Raw genomic sequence first — 23753 nt, forward strand, 5'->3', positions numbered from 1 at the left:
CTGCGCTTTAATGTCCGCCCCACTCCCCCCCGGTCTCGACGCTAGTTGGTGGGTAAAATCCAGTGCACTCATCGGCGAAGCTCCGGGGATAATAGTATCCGTGTCCGGGGCTAGACTGTTGTCCGGTTCGGTTGCTCTCGTCCTTCTGTTGCCCCTGACGCGTTCATACTACGTCTCTATTTCATGGTATCTCCTTTTCTTTGTATCCTTCTGCCGGATAGGAAAAGGAGACTGAGAACAGAACAGAGGAACGCACAGCTGTAGCGAGAGACTCTCTAACTGACTGCCTGCTCTCCCATCTCTGCACAGTCTGGCTCCGCCCCTGTAACCTGTCAGAGGCGGGGTCTCTTCAAAGGAAGGCTGGGCTTCGGCTCGAAGGGAGGCGGGGCCGGAAACGCTGCATGGGAGTGTAGGGAAACCTCACCGACCCCGGAAGTAGGTTTATAAAAACAAACAAGCATTAACATACAGTTTACTGTTAAAGTTAATTGCAGCTCTTTGATGGAAAAATAATTAAATAATTTAGATATATCCATTCCAAGTAAAACCAGTGGATTCATGGTTTAGGTAAAAAACTATATACTATATGAAAAGTGCTTTGGTAGGGTGCTGTAATAAAGTGTATGTGTTAGTCCCGGTAGGGAAATTACTTCTCTGCATTTAACCCATTCACCCAGTGAATGGGTTAAATGCGGTTGTTTTAATTACCACAGTTGAGAAATAGTATTCTCCCTCTTGCTGATTTCACTGATTTCATTCTCTCTTACTGTGTGTGTGTCTTTCTGTCTGTCTGTCTCTCTCTTTTCTTCACATTTATCCCCCTTACATGTTTTAGATCAACAAACAAATTTATTAAGAGAAAAAAGGTATCCAAACTAACCTGACCTGATGTGAAAAGTAATTCCCCCATAAACCTAATAACTGGTTGTGTCACCTTTTACAGCAAGAACTGCATTCAAGCGTCTGTGATAACTGGCAGAGTCTTTCACATCTTTTTGGCCCTCTCATCTTTGTAGAATTGCTCAGACTCATTGGAGGGTTTTTGAGCATGAACAGCCTGTTTCAGTAAGTGCCAAAGTATCTTAATGGGCCACTCACCCCCCTCCCCCTTCCCCTTTTTAAGAAAATTATTCAGAGATGGACTGCTGTGTTGCTGTGTTTTGGATCATTGTCCTGCTAAATAACCCCAGTGTACTTGAGTTTCAAGGTGTGAACCGATGACCAGAGATTCTCTTTCAGAATTTTCTGGAGAGCAGAATTCATAGTTCCTTCAACTATGGCAGCCCCAGACCATCACACTACCAGAACCATGTTTGACTGATGGTATGATACAGTTTTACAACGGATTAAATGGGACTCAGCCTTCCAGAAACTTCAGTTTGTGTCTCATCTGTCCACAGAGTATTTTTCCAGAAGTCTTGGGAACCATCAAGATGTTTGTTGGCAAACATCACAATGGTTCCCCTTGTGTTCTTTCTGGTCAGCGGTGATTTTCTCCTCGGACCTCTCCCATGGATACCATTTTTGTCCAGTCTCTTTCTTAGTATTAAATCTTGAACTCTGACCTTGAAATCTTAAGGTCTTTAGATGATGAAAATCTTGTGGTTTACGAAGAGATCAACAGAAAATGAAGAAGATGAAGCCACATGATGGCTGTATAAAGGACACAGTCAGTAAAGATTAAATGCTTTAACAACACTGGCTGAGAGAACAGCCTACTCATTTCATAACTTACATGCACTAGAATAGTAATCAATTTTACATAACAGAAACTGAGACAAGTGAGGCCTGCAGGTCTTTAGATGTTGTTCTGAGTTCTTTTGTGACCTTCTGGATGAATTGTTGATGCGCTCTTGGAGTAATTTTGGTCAGCCAGACAATCTTGGAGAGGTTCACCACTGTTCTGATTTTTCTTTATTTGTGGATAATGGTTCTCACCGTGGTTCACTGGAGACCCAAAGCCTTAAAAATAGCTTTGTAACATTTTTCCAAAGTGATAGATTTCAATTAATTTGTTTCTCATTTACTTTTTTCTTTTTTTTTATCAGGGCATGATGTGCTAATTTTTGAGATCTTTTAGCGTACTTCACTTTATCTGATTCTGGTTAAGAGAGTTCTTAATTTAACAGGTCTGCTAGTAATCAGGCCTTGATGTGGTTAGTGAAACTGAACTCAGTTTTCCAAATAAAGTGTTTAATCGTTTGGGTCATCTCTGTTTAATATTGTTTGATGATCTGAAACATGCAAATGTGACAACTTACAGCAGTGTAATGACTGTTAGAGATGATCTTAAATCTAGACAGAGGAACAGTGAAAATACACAAGAAGATTAGAAAGTATAGGACATGAAGTAGTATTATGCAAACACATTGAACCTGGGTTTAACGTGTTCCTGATATGTGGGGGACGGACTGCCATAAATGTAAGACAGTAAAGATGTACAATGCTGCCACATATGAAAATGAAGAAGCAGCCCCATGACAGCTGCATAAAGGACGCAGTCAGTGAAGATTACGTGCTTTAAGAACACTGCCCGAGAGAATACAGCCTACTCATTTCATAACTTAAATAGACTGGAATGGTAATCAATTTTACATACAAGAAATTTGCTAAGTCAATATTTTGTCAAGCCTGTCTTATGTAAATATTTTATCATCCTGTCTTCTTTCGCATGAGACTAAGTGTGAAACCTGCTGAGGCATATGTAAGTCACCCACATATGAAGGGTGAGTCACTTTTTTTATGATTACCTAGAATATATTGTTTCCCTTTAAGTATTGCAGGAAAAATTTGGCCACCCTGTGTGGCTAATCTGTCGTGTTTCCATAAGGGAGTGTAATGTTTACTGACTTTGCATTGAGTCAGCTTCCCTCTCTGTGCTGTTTTACCAGAAGTAGTTTTTTAGGAACCTGCTGTGTGACACTGCCTTCCTGCCTCAGTTTCATCCTTCCAGCTTGCTCAGCCAAACCGTCTTTGGTTTCTAAAGGGTGGATTTCTCAATAGGAGCTATTTAATAACCACAAAATTCAAACTGCCAACGTATCTGTGCTTGTCAGAATGCAAACAATGGAGAGGGTGATCATTTTCCATAAATCTAAATGCTCCACCATGTTCCACCTCACTGACAGTAACAGTGAGGTGGAACATTACGTCTTGCACATCTGTTTTTTAATTGTTCTAAATAACATTAAATGAAGCATCATATCCCCTTTAGGAGCTCTTTTCTTCAAATTAACTATTAATGACTCACTCAACAACATTTAAACCTGCTTATCTTTCATCTTCTTCCTTTATTAACTTCCTGAACTTAAATGTCAAAGGTCAACCCTTCCTGGAAAGTTGTTAAATTATTGATTTTTCCATGAGGTTATTGTGTATGTCCCACAGGTTGTGGTTCAAAAAGAGATCAACAGCTTCAGGACAAACACCGATGTCGTTGAAATAGTTCCAATGAGGGTTAGTAATTGGGAAATTATAGGCTTGTCTCTGAAGACACTTAACAACTGACGTATATGAGAATAATTGCCTGGCTGCATACCGACAGATCTTGAGCATTCCTCCTTGGCTGACATGCGCAACAACGTCCTATTGTTCAAGTACCGACTTGCCTCTGAGGACGCCCTATAAAGGAGATACCTGCTTGCCTAATCCGTCTTGCTTGTTGTCTCAGGAAAGTCAGCGAGTGAACTGAACAAATGCAACAACAAACACAGGGAGGGTCGTTTAATACATCTGGGAAGCAATGCTCTTAAGAAATAATTCAATAGCCTAAAGAAACATTGCAGGCATGTTATATAATCATGGATTAAAAGAATAACACAATGTACCACAGAGTACTGAAAGTATGGGAAAAATACTGATTTGGCTACGTTTACGTGTACAGTGTCTTTCTGACTTGAAGCGAAATTGTTCTTGCTCTGACTCTTGATCAGTCCCTGCGGATAAATACACGTACACTCGGCTCCTTGAAAAATGAGGTGAAAGGTCATAGGTGCAGTTTGGAGTCTGTCAAGAGCAACAACAGAGACCTGAATCTGTTTTAAAACCTTTGGTGGCTAAACACGGTCTAAAATAAAGTGTAGGGTAAAAGCGATTCTACGTACAAATAGGGTAAAGGTGATGTTTCACCCTCCACCCTTAGTCTTATCTGTTCACATGCCTGCACACAACACGATTACTGGAGGCAGATCAGTTAACGCTGGGGCCAGCGTCTCAGCCTCGACACGCCTGTTTCGTGTCATGGAAACGCAGAAATCCATTTTATTGAGGCAATTTGACTGGCAGTGGAACCAATGGGAGCCGTAAACAACGATGAAAGTCTCACTTTGTAATCGCTGTGATTACGGGCAGTAATTCGGTCTCTTTCATGTGAATCACAATGGATCGCTTTTTAGTTATTTTACACGTCTGCATAATGAGTTATTCCAGTTCTGTTGCTCATTACTTTTGCTGAAACAAAGCTCCTCAACGCAGGACTCTTAATGAGCTGTTCTGGCTTTATTCTCGGAGATCTGAATAATTCCTACACCCCTGATAAGTTTCTATGATGTGACAGAGAGGAGGAACTCAGGACTGTTTTTGCTTTATATGACTAAAGTTCCACATATTTCTGACCTCCAACGCCCGAAACAGGTGCCTTATGTTTTTGATTCGGTGACTCAGCTTATGCCCTTCTTTCAGACTGAAACTGGTTTTGCGTGTCTGATACTACCTGATCTCCGTTGTGACCTTTTCATATGACTAATTGTTTTCTTGCGACAGACGAGGGAGTTTGCGGATGGTTTTTTAGCTGCACTTAAAAATACTTGGAATATGATATCAGTACTTCTACATATATTGTGTATAGTGTAACCTATTTCTTATTAGCTAGTCTTTTAATCCAGCCAAAGACACAACACGGCAGGTGGCAAATTGTGTTTGGTGCCAAAAAGAAAATGAAAGGTGTGTAAAAGTCACAGTGGGGTTATTACAGGTCTAAGCGATAGAAAAAAATAATGCCCACATGATACTTCCACCTGAAATGAATAAATTTTTATCATCTGCGCTTTAGTGAGAAACACCTGCCTTGTGTCTGCCTGCTCCGTGAACCATATCTAGTCAACACCCTGTCAAACAAAGTGAACTGATGATTTTTAAATGCAACCAGCCTGTAAGAGGGGAGTGTAATATCACCAACGAGCTACCTGCAGCCTGCATCCACCCACACGCACAGCTGATGCGCGCTAAAATATTGCTTCTGGGTTTCCTCTCGTGTTAAAAGGATGCACTGATAATATCTTATTTGCAGGAAGGCTTTGATACATGATCGTTTGTCAGAGATCTGTGCGTTTTTCTGAGTAGAGAGTGGCTGTAGCTCAGCAGGTAAAGCAGGTCATCTACTAATTGGAGGGCTGGTAGTTCAGGTCCTTGCTGCTCCAGTCTGCAGTCTGGGCAAAATATTGAACACCAGGTTGCTTTCCGATAGATGAATGTGTGTGAATGTTGGAGTGGAAGCACTTAAGCATAGAAAAAAATGCTTGCGTCAATGAGGCATGTTGTATAAAGATCTCTGAGTGCTCCAGAAGAGTAGAAAAGCGCTATATAAGAAGCAGTCCATTTACCAGATGATGTAACTGGGAGAGGCTGAATGGGGCAACTAATGACCCAAGGTGCTGAGGGAAACCCCGTGCTGCTGTGACCTATCACAAGGTTTCCTTCCCTGCTGAAGCATGAAGGAAATTTCTCTCGTCTTTTGAACCATCTTTCAATGGGGATCAAGATTGTTCTGCATGCTAATTGTGTTACGTTAACTCGCATTATCCTCTCACGTTGAGCTACAAAACACAATGACATCCCTCGTTTTGTGATCTAACCAGTCAGGCTACCTGTAAATGTCTTCCTTGCTCTCTCTTTCTGTCTGGCAGCTGTATGTAACCCAAAATAGCACAGCTATGGCAAGCACGTTATTTAAAGTGGACCAAGCTCCTAAAATACCATCTAGCTTTAATGTTTTTATGCGTGTGCATCTTGTGCTTACATTCCTCTACGCATGCAAGTCTATCACCATGAATGTATTACCTTTCTTACGTAAGTGAGCTGTAGGCTCTCCACGGGATAACAAAAGACTTCATTTATGCGTGCATGGTGGCTCAATCTGCCTCAGATCTGGTCAACACGGACTCAGTGAAATGGCAGGTGGTTGCCATGCTAGTGCGTCCATGTGTTTCTCCCACATCGTTGTGTCTATTCTCTCATTGCTGATCATGACGGTGTATAATACATGATATCTTCTCCTGAGACATTTGAGGCTTCTAACCATACATTAACCTTTCTCAGTGTCATATCCAATCTGTCTCAGCGGACCCCTAAAGGTGAGAATGACCTACTCGCACACAGGTTCAAAGCATCAGGCTATCAGGGCTCTCTGCTGCTATGGCAACATAACAGGAATGTATGTGTGTGTGTTTGTATGAGGGCGCTCCGGTGGTCTCTTTGATGATCGATTCCAAGAGTTCGGCATTAGTGTACGTTTGAGGTTCAAGGAGAGAGAGAGAGGGGGTAGAGAAGACAAGAAGAAAGAAGGAGGACGTGAGCTGTTCAGGGAGGAGCAGAGGAGAGGTTGAGGGTCAGCCAAACAAAAGGCCCTTTGGCTCGGGTTCTCCGGGTCAAGGCTTAAGGGCAGGAAGTAGCGGAACAATATCCGGCACTTCAGGTTAGGACCTCCCAGCCCCACCGGTCTGAAGTATTTCTCCCTCAAACAGATGCACACATGCACACACACACAGGTCACCTAGTGTGCTTTCACAATGTGTGTTGATCAAAGGCAAGCTCTGGCTCCTGGGGATGGAGCTGGAGGGTCGGGGAGCAGTGCAGGAGATTAGCCCAGGAGGGAGTACTGTGTGTGTGTGGTAATGTGTGGGTCAGAAGGTCTTGGGTTATTTCCCAAAAAAACAGCGTGCCATTCATCAAAGTGTAGAGTGGTGGGCGGCTTTTATGATTACACATTAGGAAGAACACTCAAGTAAGGAAGGAAGGAACATTTTTTTCTTTGGCAGTTACAGAATGGTTTAGTTATAGATACACAATGTCAGAAAGCAATGTGACTGCCGTAAAAATACAGCGATCAGTCACACATTCAATTTTACTTAGCCCTCTATGGGTGAATTTTATTTTTTGGGAGAAAAAAAACATTTTCACCTACTTTTTGGGGACTAATCGATAAATTAGTCCCCCACCCACCCCCACTCAGCAGGAATTGGTTCACTTCCTCAGGGCAACAATGTCCTATAAGGGTAGCAAAATGTCACGGTTTTCTGTGTATACAGGAGAAAAAAAGCTGTTTATCCTTTTTTTTCTTTCAACAAGTATCAAGTTAATTTTCATACAAATACAATCAGTCAAATAACTGTGTGTGTTTGTGCTCATGGGTTAGCCTGTAGGTCCAATCACACGTGTTTCTGTGTATCTGAATGGATCTGACAATGACCGTTGACTCTGTGGAACTTCATACGTCACACTTGGATATCACATTACTGTCATCTGACTTTTGCAGTAACGTTGCATCTTGGTACCTTACATCTCCCTTCACAAAGCTCTCCCCAAACTAATAGCACACACACACACGTGTACACACATCATAATTTGCATGCACACACTAGTTCCTACCTTCACATATCATACGTGGCCCTTAACTGACCCCGGATCTGCAACTGTCCAATGACATGTCTTCCTCCCATAAAACCTTTTGTTCCCATTTCCTGTAAGTGAAGTGCAAGTTCCTATTAGTGCATGCTTTGATTGGTTATACATCCCACCAGTCAACGCTCTCAAAATGAGACCTCAATCTCTGCCCCAACACACTTGATTTAAATGATCAGCTGGGTATAGCAAAAACCCAAAAGCCTAAAACAATCAGTCTGAAGGACCAGAGTTTAGAGGCATTGGTTAACCATTATTCCCCTTAGAAAAGTTGCCCAAATGCATACAGAACAACCAACCAACCCTTCTGCAGATATGCATGTACATGCAAACAGATTTTTTTTTTTAGCACTAGCTAGCACTGTGTCCCATGTGGATTTGGTTCTTGAAAGGATTGCTCCACCACCAGGTTAAAGGTCAAACCCTATTTTACTCCTCATTTGACTGAAAACTGAGGTGTCTTGTGTTATTAAATAAATACATTTATAAATTTAAAAAATAAGAGAAAGTGTAATGACAACGAATGTGGTTTGTTGCCTGAGACCAACACCTTGCCGAGTCCACATATTGTTATAAAGCTGAGCTTTATTGAATGTTTCGGTCTTTGGCTTGCTGGTCAAAGTGCCAACGTATCACGAAAGGACTGGCACGGAAAGTGAGTCATTACAATTATAACTATTTTCAGTAAACACAGGTGGCAAGTGATAAATGCCATTCACCCTCAACTGTTGGACTTCTTAGTGTTTCATTAATGGAAGTCGGCAAGAAGAGAAAGATTAAAAAAAATGACAGAAATTCCAGCAGCTGACTCAAAGATAACTCACATACACCACATGGGCATATATCTTCAGTCTCATTGGCACAGGTATACAAGACCAAACACCTCACCTTGCAGTCTGCCTTTACAAACATTTGTGAAAGGATGGGTCGCTCTAAGAGCTCACTGAATTTGAGGGTGGTGCTGTTTGCCAGTTCATTCAATTTCTCCCTTCCTAGATATTTCTTGATCAACTGTAAGTGAGTGCTGAGGCACATATATCGCCAACATTCTGCTGACTCTGTAACTGCAGAGTTTCAAAGCTCCTCTGGCATTAACATCAGCTCATAAACTGTATGCTGGGAGCTTCACTGCATGGGTTTCCATGGCTGATAAGCTGTAGGTAACCCAGTACTTTTGTCCATACAGTTTTCTTTTATCTCCGACATTTCCACCAGGTGGTTTACATTGCATTTCAGCATCCACTTTGTTTCACAGGTTTTGTTTCACCATTCATGACACTGTCACGTAACAATGTATATAATACACAATGTATATGTATCTTATAGATACAAAACTCAATTTTGTGTCAGTAAATGACGATTCCCATTTGCTTGCTCACTATTTGGTGAAACACAGAGTGTCTGTTGTAATAACTGAATGAGCTCACTCATAATCTCCAGACCCTGATAATACAAACAATGTCATTGTGGCATTATCAGGGTTATTTTTGGGTCAAACTTGGAGCGACTACTCCAGAGCCAGAGAAAACAATTACTGTTTGACTGCGAAGAAAATTATTCTCCTCTGAAATTTCCTTAAATGATTAAAGGCATGTAAAATACAGTGTAGGGTAGTAGCTCCACAGTGTAGCAGTTTACACCTTCACCCAACAAGCAAAAACATCCCCAGCTTGATCCCAGGAGGGGACACAAATCCCTTAGGTGTTGCATCAGGAATAGCATGTGGTGTAAAAGAAATCTGCCAAAATAAACATGTGCAGTTACTGGCTGTGGTGACACACTGTGAATAGAGAAGCGGCTGAAATAGCTTATGAAAAATCTGTTGTGGGGACACGCTAATCGTGATGGATTCTGTTTCTGAAAATGTGTCTATTTACAGGAAACAAGTAAAGCGAAACTGTGTTCATAGTGGTGCCTCACCCATCAATTCATTTCAATTCAGTTTCATTTATATAGCGCCAATTCACAACAACAGTCACCCCAAGCCATTTTATATTGTAAAATAAACACCCTACAAAATTACAGAGAAACCAAAAACAATCAGTTAACCAACTATGAGCAAGCACTTGGCAATGATGGGAAGGAAAAACTCCCTTTTAACAGGAAGACACCTCTGGCAGGGGAGGGGCAGCAATCTGCCACCACCGGTTTGTTATGATGGGAGGAAGACGTGATAAAAGACACACACTCACACATACGGCGCTGAAAAACTAGTTGATGCATTTATTACTTCTAGGCTGGATTATTGTAATTCACTATTATCAGGATGTCTTAAAAACACCCCGAAAAGCCTTCAGGTGATTCAAAATACTGCAGCAAGATCAATGACAAGGACTAGAAAAAATCAATATATTTCTCCCATACTGACTTCTCTTCATCGGCTCCCTGTTAAATCCAGCATCAAATTTAAATTCCTGCTAATCACATACAAGGCCTTGAATAATCAGGCCGCATCTTATCTTAACGACCTGATAGTACCATATCACCCCATTAGAGCACTTTGCTCTTGGACTGCAGGCTTACCTGTGGTTCCTAGAGCATTTTAAAGTAGAATGGGAGGCAGAGCTGTCAGTCTCTAGGCCTCTGTTCTGTTAACCCAGCTTCCAGTTTGAATTTGGGAGACAGACACTATCTCTACTTTTAAGATTAGGCTTAAAACTTTCCTTTTTATAAAGCGTAGACTTAGTTTTGGATCTGGTGACTCTGAATCCTCCCTTAGTTAGGCTGCAATAGGCCTAGGCTGCTGGGTGTTTCTTCTTCACTCACCTTTTTCACTCACTATGTGCTTATACACCTCTCTGCATTCAATTATTAGTTGTTATTAATCTCTGTCTCTCTTCCCCTGTGTGTCTTCGTTCTGTCTTCTTCCCATCACCCCAGCTGGTTGCAGCATATGGCCGCCCCCCCTGAGCCTGGTTCTGCCGGAGGTTTCTTCCTGTTAAAAGGGAGTTTTTTCTCCCTCTGTCACCAAAGCGCGTTTTCAAAGGGGGGTCATACAATTGTTGGGTTTCTCTGTTTTTGTTTTTTTTTAAAGTTAATCTAAGTAGTCTTTGCAGCCAGTGTATACAAGGATGCCTAGCTTTTGCTTCCTTACATGCAAGAGGATAAAAAAAAGTATATAGATCCATACTGTCACAAGCACCATGATGCATTCAAAATTAAGACATCCACTAATATTCTGTTTATTTCTCTATATGGAAACTTTAAATAGCTTGAAGGCAACTACAACAAAGTATCTTATATATGGCGACCCATTTGACTTGGATTAAAAAGCGTAGCTACTTTGGTATCTGCACTTGGTATGCAGGGACAACGAGCCTGTTTTATGACAGATAAACAGCAGTCCTCAGTCAGCGTCAGACACACAGAATATTTTCCAATTTAATTTAATCACGTAAAGCCTCTCTAGTCGAGCCATCGCTGTTTCTGCAAGACTTGTTGTCGTCATGTTCTTTCCCGTGTAGGTGACATTTGGAAGTGCTGGGAAGCTCAAGTTACCATGACATATTTTAGTCAGGTCATGGCTGTTTTTGTGGCGGTTGTTGTTGCAGGGGATACTTAAACTAGTGGTAAGGAGTCTGGGCAGGTCTGACGTTTACTTTGTTTGCTTCATCATCTCAGATTTGAGCAGAAGTGACACTCCAGAGAATACCGCCTTACACGCTTCGCTGGAGAGAGAGGGAGCAGGCACCGAGGAGAGAAAGGTGAGGTAAGGAGGGGGGAATTTGGAAGGAACCGAAACAAGACAAAGATGAGGGATGACTTTCTAGATCTGTGCCGTCTAGGTGGATTTGTTGTGATCACGTCGGGGTACAGAAAAGAAAAAGCAAGGGGAGAAAGAGTGACAGAGACGGAAGCACGAGACAGCCGGAGAGAAAGCCAAAGAAAAAACGTCTTCCTGACTCAGAGACAAAGCAGTGTGGTCTGCAGCAGTGAGATAACAGAGAGAGAGAAAGAGAGAGGTAGAGGAGAGGAAGGCAAGGCCGAGCAGGTGGACATGAGCCAACATGTCGCTTGGGGCACAAACTGTGGCTTCGGAGAGGAGAAGTGAGGAGAGGAGGAATTTTAATGACCCAGAAACCAGCCCAGCAGGTCTGGAGGGGTTGAATGCCACAGATAGTTCCCTTGTCTTCCTCCTCTACTTCTCCCTCGCACAGGAGAGAAGGACCCCTGCCTCTTCTTAAGTTAAATATCAGACACATTATTTGCAGTAACAGCATGTTTTTTGGGAACGTGCAGTTACCCTTTATGATGGTGTTTGTCTTTCTTGTGGCTCTGCATGTTTTGAAACCCAGAGATGGGTAATGATTACTCTGAGTTTCTGTTTACGAGAGCTCGTGTTACCTTTCCCTTTTCACAGTTCAGTAAATATCCCAAGCTTACCTTTAACCCTGTGTGTGATGTGTGAGTCACACCATGGCAGAATGGTGTGACTCCCGTTTTCCTTTCTCTGCTAGACCCCACCTTCAGTTTCACAAGCCGAAGCCTCTGGACGCCGTCTCCCTCTAATCAGTCCCTGGGCCTGCTGTAGTGTTACTGGCTCTTGTGCACGTGACTCTTTCAGCGTGGGGTGGAGGGAAGTTTTGCTTTTCATTCTCTGCCTCTGCTTTCGTCCTAAGCTTAGCTGTAGTTTGTTTTGTATATTACTCACTGCCATACCACTTGAGTTGCGAATATCGAATGATATCTGATCACCTTCAAGGCAGAATTATTAAAATTTATCACTTTATTTACTCGATTCTCATATGCTTGTGCACGACTTCTTCCCTTTATTAAACCTTCCCCCTATGTCTTTGTATATATTATCGTTACCAGCTCACAGGATCGCAATCAGCATTTGATTTTTCTACTTCCCTTAAATGTGATCATCGCCTGCACAGCCTCATCTGCAGACTGGGTCAAACGCAGCTTAAAATAACAGCTTTGGACATTAATACCAACCTCTCTCTGAATCTGTCCTGATGTCTGCCTCACTGTCAGTAGTCTCCGCCATGCCTGTGCCTGAAACACTGCTGCACCTGTTAAACAAGGACTGTGTCAGATCAAGCAGTGCCATTTTTCTGACACAGTGACCGCCTGGCGCCACCCCTGGCATATAGAATTCAACCACCGAAACCCGAGGCTTCAGACAACAGCCAGAAAACGAGAACATACACACCAAATTCTGTTCAGGAAGTGGCTACAACTGCTTTTCTTGCATCTTTTTCAACACTATATATGGTCGTAGTTGGCTTAACTGCGGTATTCGCCACATTGTACTTGTAGTAGTAACCACTAACTGTAAAATGAATATATTTGCTTATCTATATGACATGAAATCAGTTAAAAAAGAGGAAGCTTTTGGCCTTTTTTTCTCCCTCAGACATGTTTATGATGTTCCTCAGAGTCTCAATGTTTATTTATGTGATTGCTAGACTCAGGGTTTCGGTATTAATCATTTGGTCCATCTGTCTATCCCTGCGTTCCCGGGAAATGTTGTTCCCGAAAAAGAAATGAAAAGACTACTGGCCAGACTGCCAAGAAATATAGCACAAACACCCCAAAGAGTCATTCCCAGTGATTTTCCTGACCTACTAATCTTCCTGCTCATGGTCTCATCTAAGAAATCTTCTACTTTGGACTCTTTTGGATAATGCCATAACATCGGCTTTTCACAACAACATATCCCATAATCTATGATTAAATTACAGCGAACATGACTGGACACATTTGAGCTCCCAAGGTGGATCTATAAATCGATCCAAAGATCCTATTGCGCATTCGCGTATGATGATATCATTATATAAGATGGGATAAGCATTGCAGGCTCTGAAATTTGAGCTTTTTTTTTTAGCATCCTTGGTCTTTGTTCTACAACATCGTATTTAAATGCCCACTCACTGCCCAGTTACAGAGATTTAAAAAAAAAAAAGGGATTTCTTTTCTCAGTTCTAACCTTTCTCCTGTTTCCTCACTCTCTTACTAATCTGCACTCCTACCTTCTGCTTTTACTGTCATATTAAGTTTCCTTTTCCTCCTCCCTCACCGGCTCTCCATTACCCCAATGACAGCTACACAAAGACATCAGAGGAATAAAAAGAGAAGCAGTGGGGGGAAAAACACATGAATAAGAGAGGTAGATAGCTCTCAGCTTGTGTTAAAATTCACCGGAGGAGTGGTGGAGGATGATAGAGGAATGACACTCCACCATTTCCTGACTGGAAAAACAGTTTGGCAGAATGGTCAGTTAGACGCTCACACACTAATGCACAGATACAGCAGTGTTGACAGGAAAACAGCTTGTTGCCAGGACGGAGTATTCGGTTATTGCTTCCCCTCTGTCTCCGAGCGAGCTACACAGCGCGCGCACACACACACACACAAACACGCACGCGCTTTGTTCTGTACATTGTGCTGTGTGTTCCAGCTTGCACGTTAACCACAGTTAACAGTTATGCAACAAGTACCAGCAATAAGTGTAAGAGATGAGCTGCGGGTAATTGAGTAAAAGGTAAAAGGTTGGTGTGTGTCGTACGTGCATGTGTGTACATGTTTGGGTTGTTTTTTTTTTTGGGGGGGGGGGGGGGGTGCTTTTTTTTAAGGGAGCACTATAATTGAAAGTCCACTGGTGGATGTGGGTGTTCGCTGGAGGACAACTGAGTCATACAGGGCCTGAACTTTATCCCCTGTTCATTTTACACAGGAAGCATGTGTGCAGCAGTTGCCTTTGTTTTGCGGCAGGTTTTGAAACTGAATCAATCACCTCATTTCCTGGCAAGAGGGCAGTGTGGCACGAGAGGAGTAGTGAGAGGATGAGTTGAAAAGTACACAGGAAAAACACAGAAACAATCTTTTTGTGTCAAAAAGTCCAGGAAGTGTTTGCAACAGGTGGTGTAATGAACAACAAGTTGTCCTCTGTCCACAGTTCATGACTTTCTGAGGATAAGCACACTCCCTGCTGAAGTGTCCTTGAGCAACAGGCTCAATCCCTAGCAGGTCTCTAGAGGAGGTGCTCTGTGTCTAACCCTTTCCTTTAAAGGAAGCAGACCTTGTAACAGTCTCTTCACGGGAAGTCACTAACTACCAAATCCACTTTGTGAATAATATGACAAAACTAATTTGTCTCCTAATAGAAAAAAACAATAATAAAATATGAAGACTTTAGCTCCACCTCCTGGACTGCTGTTTTCATACACACACTGCATGCCAGGGCAGGAAGAAGGAAAATGAAAAAAAAAAAACCTGATTTAGGTGACTCAGTTACTGTTAAGGAATCAGCTTTTAAAAATGCCTTACAAATGTTTAGCTGAAACGTGGCTACGAGGCCGTTCAGTCCTCCCAGCCTGAAGGCCTCAGGGGTTGGCCCCATCTTCTACTTTTTTCTCACACTGCCTGTTCAAAGTTTTCTGTGAAAGGTAGAGACAAAATGGGAGTGCATTTTCAGTCCAGATTTAAGGTAGCACATATTTAAGGAGCAAAATCAAAGTCTGTGTGAGAACTAAAGCCAACATGGTGGAACAGGCCATAGACACAGGTTCTTCTGTTTTAAACATCAATCTTTATACTGAAAAAGCAAAGAGGGCTTAAGAAAGTTGTCTTTTTAGTGAGATTATGACTCGATCTCTGTGTGAACAATGTCTGTCGTAACAGGAAATCAGAGGTTGGAATCTGTGCAAGCTGTTAACATTTTAAAAATGGACTAGATGGATTTTGCACATTGCTGTAATACAATTCTTCCTAGTCAGTTATCATCAGTCAAATGTTACCTGTTCACAGTTGAAATTATAGATATTCATAATGATATTCTGTCTGGAACAAATCCCATTTCCTATAACATTCATGTGCATGGGGTTTCTCATTACAGATATCTCACACTCATTTGCTGCAGCAGACTAAACACGAGCATAACATTACACAGATGGCTCTTCTAATGTCTGATCTAAGAACATTATCCCATATCTGACACTGTCAAGATCAATACCACATATGCGTGTTTATGCATTTACAGGACATGACTTTATTAGATTTATTTTACATGTAAAATGTCCAAATACCAGACAAAAATAATATGAATGTTCAGACTTTTGTATCTAAACGCAGCTTTGCCGACAACAGTGCACATATCTGGGCAGGTATTGTGATGGCCTCTTTAATTCTCTTTGTTCACATACAGACACGTACACATGTGCAGATGAAATGAAAGCAGTTTTGGAAAAAATGCCTATTCACTTTCTTTACATGAGTATGATAAAATCAAGGCAAGCTGATTTCTTATGCAATTCCCATTGAGTTTACATGTAATGAAATGTACTATATAAACAAATGTCCAATTACAGTTTCTATAAAGAATATCCTCCCATGATTAGAAGAAAGATTCATTTAAATTACCTGGTTGATAAAATAATTTTCTGTTGGATCACCAATGGGAATACTTCATACAGCAGGAAAATCCCAGTGGACATCAAGAACTGGTGGTATTTTGGTTTAATCAGCAGCTGGCTGGAAAAGCAAAACTTTAAAGAAATCAAAACAAAAACGAGACACGACAACAAAATCAGCATATAGAAAATTTTTACCAGGCAGTGTAAATATATATGGCAGAGCCTGACAGATACAGAGTTTTTAAGACCAGTACAGATTACTGTATGTATTACAAACATGCTGCTAACAGATATGTTGCAGAGCAGGTTTAAGGGTGTTTCTCCCATTTTATCAGCTGCTATAAATGCCAATGCAAACAGCTAACATCGGCCAATAACTGGTAGGGCTTTAGTATGTAAGTTAACCTTGGTGTACTGTGTTACTGTTGTTGCCAGTCACTGCTATACTTCATTAAAAATTCAGATGACAAGGTCCAGATCCTTTCATAACTCCAGGGAGTTTACAATGGCCATTGTAGCTTCTGTCTGTATATCACCAGATGCTACCCAACGAATGAACATCCCACCTGAAAGATGCTTTGTATTGGCGCTGGCGGACTTTGACCACTACAACACGAGGACCATCTTTCTGAGTTGAGGAGAACGGGTTGTGGCCTACAGAAGCTTCACTTTCCTGAGGGTAATGGACAATTTCTCATTATTCCATCAACTCATGGAGAGTCATCAAGAAAGAACAAAAGGGCCTGTACTTTCTAAGAACACTTGAGAAAGCTCAGAAATGTCTTTTTGCAGATATTGAAAATTGCTCAGCTGCCCCGCATGAGATCTACTGAAAGAATGCTTGAGAGGGTTAAGGACATTTCCTAATCCGTCATGTAAAACAGCAACCTTTGAATGCAAATAGGAATTAATGTGTTTATTACTGTTTCAAAAAGTTTACGTTTAAACACACTAATAAGTGCATTTTCTTCCCTTTTTGCACTAACAGGGTAGATGTTTACCGTTGCTCCCATACCTTGGCTCCAACTTCAGACAAGAGAAGGGGATTACAGTAAATGAAAACTGTCTTAACATCAGTGAGGGGAAAAAAGGACAAATTAGAAATAAAGTACCCAAAAGTTTTGGCTGTTGAAGTAAAAGGATGACACATCACTGGAAAGATAAACACAGCGCACAGTGGGATAGAAAAAAAAAACACTGAGGAGACTAATAGAAACCAGAGAAAGATAGGGAGGAAGACAAAGAAAGTATTAAACAGGCAGACAGATAGAGGGGAGCAAACATTAGAGAGCAAAACTAAAACACAGATAGTGGTGGGAAGGCAAGAAGCAAAGGGGAGGAGGTGGTAATATGGAAAATGTGCTCCTTACTACTGTCTTTGTGCAATGGTTAAGTCATAGAGCTTGTATGATTCACTAGAGGAGTGCTGACCCATCTGGAACACAGATGCACGTATACTGCATATGTGTGTGCGTGTGGAAGAAAAAACCACCACATGCAAAAAGTTTTAAGCTTTCTTGAGAAAAAGGATTTATCTCAGACAACCATCTCACACCAGTCATCTACAGTAAATACACTGGATCAGTTCACAGGAAACCAACCTGACTAATATTTAAAGGCCTGACAGGAAATATAAAGTATTATTATATGTATTCTAATATTCACGAACCAGCATTTGTGTTGTAAACTGAGAGATGACAAAACCGCACACGGTTACTTGATTTGTTCACTGGGCTTTCTCTGTTTGCACAGTATTGATATGCCTGAAGTTCCTAATAATTTTCAAGAACAAATTTCTTGCTAATGGCTATCGCTTTTGTCGGATGAAATTCAAACACTGCGTGTTACAGCAGCTGGGAAAAGAATAAAAATACTATAATCAATAATAAAAGCAACAATGTAAAAGTAAAGGTACGAGAGGCCATTACAAGAGACTTATAATGTGAGACAATGGAGAAATAAATTGTAAACGCAACAGTGATAAAAACAAAGAAAATGATGTCAAGTTAAGCTAGCTGAGCTAAAACATTAGCTAAAAATAACAGCGGTTGGCCTGCTCCAAATTTCTGACTCAGGCGACTGTTGTGTCATCTGAGTGTCTTAGCAATTTACATGATAGCTACTTACATAGTATCGTGTTTAAAGGCTGTGACTACAGCTGGATATTTTAAGAGAGATGGTCACACATGCTGCCACTTAGCATTACCCATCCATTTGCTAGCGCTTGTGTAATTGCAATACTACCCCAGACTAATCCTGTTTACCTGCTCAGCATGCTATCTTTGACAAGAAAGGCACATTTTATCCATGCTTTATTACTGTAATTTAAAGTAGCATGTTCATACACAGCAGGGATGTCAGACATAAGGTCTGGGGCCCAGAATTGGCCTGGCAAAGACTCCGGTCCGGCCCACTGGAAGGCTTTGGAAAATGTATAGGAAGGCATAGATTTTGAGCTTTAAAACATATTTTCATACATTTTAAAGCTTTTCCTACTGATCAAGACCTCCCCCATTCCCATCAAACTAGTTAAGTAATAGATAAACAATTAATAACAGAACAGTTCCTGTTTTTCAATATCTAATATAGAAATTTCTAGTTTTTATAGTGGGTTCACAGTGTCTAAAAGAAAGATAAAAAAAAAAACCTTTTTCTGTGAATTAATCAAAACTATGTTTTATACACACACTCTGGTCAATCTGGGTGATCGGCTGCCAGATCCATTTCTGTAAACGTATGCTTTTTTGATATAGAAAATATTGTTAATATTGCACTTCTTACTAAGACATCTCACTAATCATTGCTGTTGCCACTAGTCGGTATCAGACTTGCTAGTCATCTAATCTAATTGTTAAAATTTTATTTGATGCCCAATGCTGGTAAACTATTGTGTTCTAAATGTTATGCAGCCATCTGCCACCAGATGGCGCATCATTGATGAGAAACGTTATAAATTTGTTAATCTTGGTCTGATCGTTATGTTAACACTATGAGAATGAGTTAGCAATACAAGTGGCGGAAATTAGGTTTCTCTGAAAGGGTGATGGACTCTCCTTTAGCGATAGGGTGAGGAGTTCAGTCATGTGGGAAAAGAGACTGCTAAGGCTCCTTGGTAAGATGTTCTGGCCGGCCAGACTGGAGAGATTACATCTATCGGCTGGCCTGGAAAAGACTTGATGTTTCCCAGGAAAAGCTAGAGGAGGTGGTGAGAGGGAGGTTTGGGCTTCCTTGCTGCTGTCCCTGCCTGACCTGACTTCAGATAAATAGAAAAAATAGCTGGATGATTTATTGTTTTGTTATTTTAGATTTTAACTTTTATTAAAGTGTTTGTCATGAAATTTCAAACAGCGTGGATCATTTATAATGATGTGTTTAGTCACATTTTTTTACACAGTCAATCGACTAAAACATTAGTCGTCAGGAACATCCATAGTTTAGATACATAATAAAAAATTGGGTGGTCCACAATTTAAAATGAACTGAAAATTTGGCATCCCTGATATAAAGCATTAAAGTTGGACATAGCTTCCATGTGTGAAACATGAAACCAACATGGCTACCAAAAACACTTATGATCATATGAAAAAATGTCCCTCTGGTTTTAGCTCTGTAAACACTTGTCCTATGAGTTGTTCCTTTCAGTTCATACTAAATGAAACAGTAATATGTTTTTTGTAAATTTTGCTGATTGGTGAGCCAAGGAACGTGTGGTTTCACATTCAGTTCTGCCACTAGCCTCCCACGTTCGTTTGAAAACACCAAGACGGTGAAAACATTCATCTGGACCAGATTATTATATCATTTATTATATTATAGGTTTTCATTTTATGTTTCATTTTTATTTTAATTTTCAGTTTTATTTTTAATTCAGTTTAGTTAGAAATGAAACATCTGAAAATGTTTAGTTTTAGTTTAATTTTTATTAGTTGCAGACTTATTTTTAGTCTTTGTAAATATTATTGTATGGAGGGCAAATGTCAGATTGAGGAAAATCAAGTATAAAAACCGAGATATTTTTGAAAGCAGTTGACAGAGGCAATCTGTAATAAAATTCTGACCACACTAGCAAATACTAAGTATTTATATACAAATTTAGTACAGAAATATATAAATTATAAGAACATATTCCATGTTAACAAAATTGTTTCAGTGAGTTTTGATTAATTCATTTAATTCTTAAGGTTTGTATTTTTACTTTAGTTACTGAAATGCTTTTCCACATCTAGTTTTTAGTTTAGTTTTAGCTAATAATAACCTTGATCTGGAGGCTTCCACATGGGACAAAGGAGTGACTAAGAGTATCAGTTTGTTAACATCTCAAAATACAACAGCTAATTATAGTGTTACTCATGTTAGCCTAATAAGTGATGCCTTGCCATCCAGTGGTTGTATGTAGTCATGTTCTGGGTATTTTTAGCATAATTTGTAGACCCACAAAATAATGTGTTTGCTCTCTTGGTCTTGATAGCCATACAAGCTAACAATGCAACTTGCTCTAGAACAGATTGTTTACAGTTTCTACCTAACATATTCGCTCCAGTGTTTTATTTTGATTAGAAAAATAAAATAGAAACTGTAGCTGTCACTGCTGCCCAATGCTGTTGCGTTAACACGAGCAATAATCCGAGGCTAGACAGCTATGTCAAGCCTACGACAGACAATTTCTCGGGATAGATTTGGCTAATGACCAATTATCAAAAAACATACCTTCACATATGCACACTCTGGAACATGATACTGTCACATTATAATGCCTAAACCTATCCACACAGACCCTTATGGTAAAACAACCCATTGTTTTCCTGACAATGGTTCCCAGTGCATGTCAGCAAGGCTCCCTACTTTTCTAATATCAGACTCTGGTGTCTGTCCTTCACACCAGCAGCTTCATGGCCTCCTGCTTAGCGTGCCTTTGTCTGCATGCATGCATGAATGCATGTGTGTGTGTGTATTTGTGTGTGCTCGGAGGCTCCCTGACTGCCAGCTGTATTATCAACATGCCCAGGGAGAGCCATTGCGTCACAGAATGGAGAAAACAAAGAGGAGCTGTGACCGACCTCTTTCCACGCTAACAGTCCCGTGTTAACACGAGCCGTGCAAACATGTCTGTTAATGTGTGCGAAAGAGGGAGAGATGGGGCGGACTGGATTCAGTGGAGGAGGAGGAGGACAGAGGTGACTTGGAGGGATTTCAGATTTCATTAGCACTGCGGTTCACACACGTAAACACACACAAGTCCTCACACAACATTCACCTCTTCCACTCCTCACTGAGCATCTAATTCACTAGCTTGTTTATACGCTCTTCCTACACATTCACATGCACAGCACTTTTCCTCACGAGACCTGGGCGCTGCCTCAAGTAGTCGCACACAAATACTCACGCATTTGTACGATCCTGTGCAAATATGTCAATCCTGAACATGTGATTACACCAGCAAAGTACTTCCATATTTTTGCATGATAGATACACACATGCCGTATCATGCAAATGTGTTTTTTATTACCATGCCATTAGTAGCCTCGGCACACTCTTCCTTTTCGACACGAACGTTAGCTACCAGTGGTGTTTAATATGCAGACCTCACAAATGTGAATGCAAACGGTGCATGCCAGTTGCATGTAACAGGACCTGGATTTCATTTGGAGGGAATGTCTTTGATCTTGCATGGACAGAAACGCAGACAGACTGGATGGACAAACAGGCGGATGCGGAGCTAGCTGTGCAACCCTGGCAAAAGGTTTGAACCTGAGAGAAGAAGAAACAAATTAGAAACATTTTTAATGGGTTTATTTTACAAAAAGCTAATGTCTGCTTTAAAGCAATTATGCTCAGATCCTTCATGTTATAGTCTAGCAAGTTTAACAAAGTGTCATGATCTAAAATATTATTTAAAAAATAAGGTAAGTCGTTTTTTATGCCCCATGTACACTGGGAGTTAAAAAAAAAAACACTCCATGTTTCAATAGCTTGTAGAAACACTTTCAGCAGGAATAACTTGAAGTAATCATTTTCTGCATGACTTTATCAGCCTCTCACATTGTTGTGGAGGAGTTTTGTCCCACTTTACAATGCTGCTTCAGTTCATTGAGGTTTGCAGGCATTCATTTATTCACAGCTCTCTTATGGTTCTGCATTTCAATCAGGTTGAGGTCTGGACTTTGGATCATTGCAAAACCTTAATTCTTTTTTTTTCAGCATTTCTGTTGTAGAATTGCTGTGCTTGTTATCATTGCCAGTCATACAACCTCACATCTGACCCTAGAGGAGTTCATGATTGACTCAGAGACTGCAGGGGAACACTTGTGGTTGCAAAACAAACCCAAGTCATCACCCTTCCACCACCGTGCTTGACAGTTTGCATGAGGTGTTTGTGCTGATATGTTGTGTTTGGTTTTCTCCAAACTTGGTGCTGTGCATTATGGTTAAATTCTGTACAATCCTGCAAGTTATCTGCAAGTTTTAAGACTGAAATAAGATGGAAATTAAAAATGAAAAGACATAAAACTCCACTTTGGTCTCCTATGTCAAAAGGATTGTTCAAGTCTTGTAGTTTGCTCAGATGCAACTTTGAAAACCTGAGCATGCTATGCTGTTCTTTCTATAAAGAAGCCGCTTCTTTATATAAAAAAAAGAAGATGCCATAATTGTTGTCTTTTTCAACTATGATGCTAAAAAAAATGCTTTTCTACTCTATTTTGAGCAGTGCTTTACACAACATGCCTTGTTCACCCATTCACTTTTTTTCTAAATGATTTCCATCGAACAGACTCCGATGAATGTATTGGGAACAGCCTGGGGTTCAATATATTGTACTTGTTCAAGGATATTGTGGCAGGCAGGCTGGAGGAGCCAGGGATTTAACCACCAGGCTTCTAGATTAGTAGATGGCCTGCTCTACCTCCTGAGCTACACCCACCTCGATAATTCATAATAGACATAATAGAAATAATGTCATTACTACTTAAAAAACAATTAAAACCCTCTAGATCATCATGTTGCTGGACTTCTCATGTCACAGGCCTCCAAACTCTTCAGCAGCACTGTATGAATGTTACATTACTTCCTGTAGGCCACTGAGCACAAACTGTATTCTGTACAATCCTACAAGTTATCCAAAGTTTTAAGAATGAAAAAAGATGGAAATTGAAAACACATAAAACAAGGGACAGGAAACAAAAAAATATTTACAAACAATTTCTAAGACGGGATACAAACTCGAAGAAAAAAAAAGGGCCTTTAACAGATTTTGAAATGGTCGGTAACTGTAGCAATACAATGCTGTAACTGTAGTTGAATCAGACAGACAGTCTGCAGCAGCGATCCTGCAGCTTTGATCCTGGATTTTATATGAAGTCGTTTAGACACACAGTGTATCCAAGAAGTATTCCTGTTATCTCACATATGTTCTCCAGCCACATGTCTGATCACTCGACATATGGTGCTTTGTGCACAGGCTTGTGCACACCATAGCCTGCAGTGCACACACAAGTTAAATAAATCAAGGTTTACCCATTCCTGATTTAAGCCTTGATTCAAACATTTCTCATGTCTTTGGAAGTAGACAAGACCAACCAGCCGTCACTTAGTCATAAGCTGGTTTTAGTGATGAACTCAGGACAATATCAAGAGACTCTAGTCTGGGCCTTGTCTGAGGTTGCCCCTTTTTAATATGTTGCGCACAAAGGTGAACTCTCTGCTTGGTAAAAGTGTACA

The 23753-nt window shown here is 40.7% G+C and overlaps 3 long non-coding RNA genes across 6 annotated transcripts; 2 read left to right on the forward strand and 1 right to left on the reverse strand.

The window, feature by feature from the left end:
* LOC109194300 (uncharacterized) lies at positions 1 to 2685 on the forward strand. Of its 2 annotated transcripts, none has more exons than XR_001224033.3 (3): positions 1 to 435; positions 944 to 1065; positions 1240 to 2685. It is a non-coding gene; the product is annotated as an uncharacterized LOC109194300 (long non-coding RNA). The 2 variants fall into 2 exon arrangements; XR_003213767.1 differs by having other exon boundaries at positions 430 to 567.
* Positions 2686 to 6870: 4185 nt separating this feature from the next.
* LOC102080827 (uncharacterized) lies at positions 6871 to 16690 on the reverse strand. The gene is made up of 6 exons (XR_003213764.1): positions 16604 to 16690; positions 16045 to 16169; positions 14953 to 15062; positions 12619 to 12695; positions 7645 to 7736; positions 6871 to 7292 (listed from the first exon to the last, which is right to left on the reverse strand). It is a non-coding gene; the product is annotated as an uncharacterized LOC102080827 (long non-coding RNA).
* Positions 10996 to 19505, forward strand: LOC106097968 (uncharacterized). 3 transcript variants are annotated; one of them, XR_002056381.2, is made up of 4 exons: positions 10996 to 11137; positions 11299 to 11386; positions 16577 to 16716; positions 17026 to 19505. It is a non-coding gene; the product is annotated as an uncharacterized LOC106097968 (long non-coding RNA). The 3 variants fall into 3 exon arrangements; XR_003213765.1 differs by having other exon boundaries at positions 16577 to 19505; XR_003213766.1 differs by having other exon boundaries at positions 11299 to 11381; positions 16577 to 19505.
* Positions 19506 to 23753: the final 4248 nt, after the last annotated feature.

Source organism: Oreochromis niloticus, linkage group LG14 (genome assembly GCF_001858045.2).
Source record: "Oreochromis niloticus isolate F11D_XX linkage group LG14, O_niloticus_UMD_NMBU, whole genome shotgun sequence".
NCBI classification, from domain to species: Eukaryota; Metazoa; Chordata; class Actinopteri; order Cichliformes; family Cichlidae; genus Oreochromis; species Oreochromis niloticus.